Source organism: Erigeron canadensis, chromosome 8 (assembly GCF_010389155.1).
Source record: "Erigeron canadensis isolate Cc75 chromosome 8, C_canadensis_v1, whole genome shotgun sequence".
NCBI lineage: Eukaryota > Viridiplantae > Streptophyta > Magnoliopsida > Asterales > Asteraceae > Erigeron > Erigeron canadensis.
In genome coordinates this window covers 16761377-16767376 of record NC_057768.1, presented here as the reverse complement: position 1 = coordinate 16767376, position 6000 = coordinate 16761377, and positions in this window count along the sequence as shown.

Sequence of the window (6000 nt, the reverse complement as noted above, 5' to 3'; positions counted from 1 at the left end):
GAAATAATGTAATCTGAAATGAAATGGTCACTACAAAAAAAGTGACCTTCTAGGACTGAAATTTTAGGGACTAATATATCAGTGTTGGATACATAGTATCGGTTACTGAAAAATTAGTTACTAATACTATTAAGGACTGATATTATATTGACTGATTGTTGCGATAAAAAATTAGTCTCTGATTCATCGACACCATATCATAGACTAAATTTCAGTTACACACATCTTTGCTTGAAAAACAATTTTGGAGGGAAATTAGTCGGTGACTGAAATTCAGTCCCAACTAAAACCATAATACATGTGAAATATATTTAAGACTAATCTTCAGTTACTAAAAGGTTTGCTCAATAATAAATTTTAGAGGGAAATCTATTAGTGACTGAATTTCAGTTTCAACTAAATCTGTAATGGATAGGCAATATATTTAAGACTAAATTTCAGTTGCAAAAGTGTTTGCGCAATAGAATGTGTCAGAGGGAAATTTGTTAGTGACTAATTTTCAGTCCCAACTAAGCACCTAATGCATGGCTACAATTTAACACTAAATTTTAGTTACATAAGTATTTGCACAACAAAAGGTTTTAGATGAGAATTTTTTAGTCACTGAGTTTTAGTCCCTACTAAACCCAAAATACAAATAACATATTTACGACTAAATTTCAGTTATAAAATCTTAACAATAAAGAGTTTCTAAGGGTAATTTATTGGTGACTGAACTTCAGTTCCAATCCCGAATTTTTGCCAACATATTTGAGACTCAAATTTTAGTTACAAAAGTATTTGCACAAAATTATGTTGTCTTTCAGATGAAGATGTCATTTATTCAAAACTCATGCCCTCCTTTAATATATATATGTAAGTCCACCTAACAAGATGTACAAGAGATCAAGATATAACAAGATATAAGGTTAGACAATAATAATCACAAGTTATATCAAGAAACCCGACTGGCAAGTAAATCGAAACTAGATATGACTAGTTAGAATTACGATCCAGATAATGGATAAGAGTAATAAAGTATGATTGCTTGAAACTATATAAATTACTAAATATAATCAAGTATTATGGCAATGAGTCAAGATGTACTTTTCAATGTATTTTATTTATTGCTATAAACAAAATACAAGAGTTGTTGCGGAACAAAAATAATCACACTTGTGAAAATATCTAAACAACCCCAGAAATACAAATGATAGTCTACGAGGAATTACTCGTAAGAATACTTAGAGTAATATCACACGTTGCAATTGCCAAAGTTCCAAGCAATATTGCAAGTGTGAGAAGTCTTATATTTATAGGCAAACATGTCCTGATGACATGGCAGTATGCCGTACAAAATATGGTTGGATGGATTTGTTGAGACAAATCCATAACACGCTTGTTTAAGGTAAAGTATTTAAGTTTCTTTGATGTGACTTGACATACTTTATTCCCAACCTTTTGCTAAAACTTTCCCAATCCCAGGTTGATAGTAATTAACCGGGTAAAGGTAGTTAAAGCTGCAAAAAGACTTTCCTCGTAATCAGTGAAAAAGTGTTGTAAGTACTTTTTCACTGAGCCTCTTCAGATTCAACTTCAGGTAAGATCTTCTCTGAGCTCTGCTTCTGAGATGATCTTCTTCTTCAGTTTTCAGTCTTTGACTTTCGTTTGAACGTCTTCAGTGTTGGTTGATTCTGAATCTGAAGTGAAGCTTCAGTGAGCTATATTCTGAATGACTTCAGAATCCTAAGCAAGCTTTCTTCACTATGCCTCAACTATTTTGAACAAATTATACTTAGTCGATTTTCGACCTAACAAATTCCCCCTATTTGTTCTAAACTAGTTCATGTATTTTAGACTTCTATCTATACAAGTTTGTAAGTCTAAAAATATAAGTTTTTGTTTAAGTTGTAAAAATATTTCTAAGGACATCTCTTAGATCATGATGCCTTAAGAAAAATTTTCTAGTTTGTTTTCTAACTTAAACTATTTCCTAATAATATGATGTAACTTGTAACTATATAGAAGATACTGAGATGATTGTTCAGTTACAAGTACAGAAATGAAATGAAATGAAATGAAATGAAAAATATTTACAACTACAAATATTTACAAAGAGATACAACTACTTCTTAGCAGGCCTTGAGCCAGAAGGTGCTTCAGTAGCCTTTCTCTTGGGGAAGCTGATCTTTCCAAACAATCTTTCCTCCATCTCAACCTTGGCCTTCATATTTTGTTGGATCTTCAGCATCCAGGCGCCATTCAGATGAGACTTGTCACACAATTTTTCATTTGTAGACCCAAACACAATATCATCAACATATATTTGTACAAGTAAGATATCACTTTTCTCATGCAAGATGAATAAAGTGTTATCTATAGCACCTCTACGAAAACCATTATCTAAAAGATGTCGAGTTAGAGTATCATACCAGGCTCTAGGTGCTTGTCTCAGACCATACAATGTTTTGTTTAGTCGATACACCCAGTGAGGTTTTTCTTTGCTTTCAAACCCTGGAGGTTGATAAACATACACAACTTCTTCTAGCTCTCCATTCAGGAATGCACTTTTGACATCCATTTGGTAGACCTTGAACTCATGATGAGCTGCAAATGCTAAGAATATTCTGATAGCTTCTAGTCTTGCCACTGGTGCAAAAGTCTCATCAAAATCAATTCCTTCTTCTTGTACATAACCCTTTGCAACAAGTCTGGCCTTGTTTCTAATTACATGGCCATCTTCATCTACCTTGTTTCGAAAGACCCATCTTGTCCCAATTGGTTCTTTCTTCAGATTAGGGGGACATGGAACAAGCTCCCAAACATTGTTCCTTTCAAATTGGTTGAGCTCTTCTTGCATGGCTTCAACCCAACTTGGTTCTTTCAAAGCCTCATCAATCTTCTTCGGTTCTATCAGTGACAAGAAGCTGACATATAAGCATTGATCGCTAGTGGCTCTTCTGGTCTGAACCCCTCTACTTGGATCGCCAATCACTTGATCAACTGGATGTGAGCGAGTCCATTTAGAGTAATGACCAGGATGAACAATGACATCAGTGCAAGAACTCCTCTGTCCTACTTCAGAAGATGGATCAGAATCATCTTCATCATCTTGTAAATCACGATTTGCATCATGAAATTCTTCGTTCTGAGGTATTTCAGGGGATACTGATATCTGAGGAGTAGCACGCACATCTGATCCAATAGTCAATTCAGTAGGTAGTTTGAATGTATTGAAGGATAAAATGGAATGTTACTTTGCTGATTTGTAGTTGGTTCTGATCTGGATTGAACAAAAACATGTTCAGGTGACTGATCTGGTCTGTCTTTTTGATCAGAATCACCGAAACTGAAAGGACTTTCTGAAGGTGGTTCAGAGACTAGTTTATTAAAGATTGTAGAATTCGATTCATCAAAGGTAACATGAACTGACTCATCAACCTTTTCAAGTCTTTTGTTATAGACTCTAAAGGCCTTGCGAATTGTTGAATAACCTAGGAAGTAACCTTCATCAGCTTTGGCATCAAATTTGCCCAATTTGTTGGAATCATTCAGAATGTATACTGGACATCCAAAAACATGAAAATATCCAATATTAGGCTTTCTATTTCTGAGTACTTCATAGGCAGTCTTCTTATGTCTTTTGACATAAATGGAACGATTCTGAGTGTAGCAAGCAGTTGCAACAGCTTCAACCCAAAAACATTTTGGAAGACCTGACTCATTCAACATACTTCTGGCAGCTTCAATCAGTGTTTGATTTTTTCTCTCTACAACACCATTTTGCTCTGGAGTATGTGCTGAGGAGAAGTTCTGAGATATGCCAGTGTCAGTGTAGAAGGTTTCCAGAGTGGAATTTCTGAATTCAGTGCCATTGTCACTTCTGAGCTGACGTACTTTTCACTTGTGCTTGAGCTTTTGTTTGATGAGGGCAATAATTTCAGCAGCAGCTTCACTTTTATTTCTGAGGAAGATTACCCAACAGTATCTTGAATATTCATCAACTACAACCAGAGTGTACTTCTTCCCCGCTCTTGTCTGAACATTCACAGGACCAAAGAGATCCATGTGTAGTATCTGAAGTAGTTCGGTGATGCTGAAATTTTGCTTGGTCTTGAAAGATGCTCTTTTCTTCTTTCCCATTTCACACCCTGGACATGGCTTGTCTTTATTGAAAGACATGGCTGGTATCCCATCAGCAAGTTGTTTTCTTGACAACTTATTTATATTTTTGAAATTGAGATGGGATAACCTTTTGTGCCACAACCAATTGGTGTCCTCATCAGCCTTTGTATAGAAACATTGTTCAGAAGTAGCACTGTTCATATCTACTACATAAATGTTTCCTTTTCTGGGAGCAATCATTACTACCTTCCAATCTCTGTTGAATATGGTGCCTTGTGAAATATCAAATAAAACCTTAAAGCCATCATCACAAAGTTGGCTGACAATGATCAGGTTATATTTCAGACCATTCACATATGAAACTTTTGTGAATTTGACCTGACCGTTATTCACAACACCATATCCTTCAGTATGTCCATGATCGTCATTACCAAAAGTTATTGAGGGCCCCTCTTGCACCCTATATTCCTCTAGCAGGGATTTGTGACCAGTCATGGTTCTGCCAGCAGCACTGTCAAGAAACCAAGTGTTCTTTTTGCGGTCACCCTGCACATACACAAAGATTAGTTCTTTTTGGGAACCCATCTTTTGATGGGTTCACTGGACTTTCCCTGAACAGCCTCAGATTTCTTTGGTATATGGGGAACAGATGGATCAAAGGAAATTTCAGCCATAATTTCTGATGACACAAAAGTAGTTGGTTTAACGACTTCAGGAACCTTTTCCTTCTCAGATTTTTGCTTTTCTTGTTTAACTTTCTTTGAAAAAGGTTTTGGGTTTTGTTTGGGATTTTGGGGAGTGCTTTCAACATTTTTTAATCGTGCATTACAGCTTTGCACTTGTCTAGCCAAATTTTGAAATTGACTTTCAATCCTTAACAAAATAGATTCTTGATTAGACACCTGAGCTCTACCAGAATCTGAGGTAGAAGGCTCAGCAGGGATGACATTCTTCTTCTTTTTCTGGTTCCTGGAAACCTGGTTTGAAGATTGAGGGGAAGGCTTCTTGGATTTAGCCTTCTTATCTGAAGCATTGGTCTGACATGCTTCAAATTTACTCTCAGGTTGTTCCTGGGCTTGATCAGTTATCAGTTTTAATTTTCCAAGATCTTTAAAAACAATTTCTGGTCTCATTTCTTTTGGAAGAGCATCAAGATCAGTTATTACAGAAGCAAGATGAAGATCACCAGTGCCATAGGCGATTCTTTGGTTCTCAAAAGTTTTCTTTATGGCAGCATCTGGAAAAGGTGATTTCATCCAAGATTTTATTATTTTTTGTTCTTTTTCTAAAATGATTTTTAGTTCTTCCTTTTCCAATTCTAATTTTGAAACCATTGACTGATAACTTTTCAAGGTCAACTGAAACATCTTTTAGTTCTTTCAATCTGGCCTGACTGGCGTTCAGTTCAGAAGAGTTTATTTCAAAATTTTTAATACTTTCTGATCGCACAGTCTCAACATATGATATGTCAGCCTCAATTCGAACTAAAAGATCCAGTTTTAGTTCTTCATCATTCTCAAAACCAAATTCACTAACCTTTTTCATGATAATATCCACCCAACAACCAGATTCCACATCAAACTTAACAACATGACTTTGATCTTCACGAGCCATGAAACACATATCCCTTACTTCTTCTTCATCATCAGATGACTCGTCAGAATCCTCCCATTTTTCAGTGTCTGCAACCATACAGCTATTCTTGTTGGATTCTTCTTGTGCCATCATTGCCATGTGGGCTTTCAGCTTCTTGTACTTGGCTTTGTACCCATCATCTGGCTTCTGAAAGATAGAGTGGTTAGGGGCAGTGTGTGATGAGGAAGGTTGTGATGATCTGCATTCCTTCATAAAATGTCCTTTCTTTCCACATTTAAAGCATTCAAGATTGGACTTATC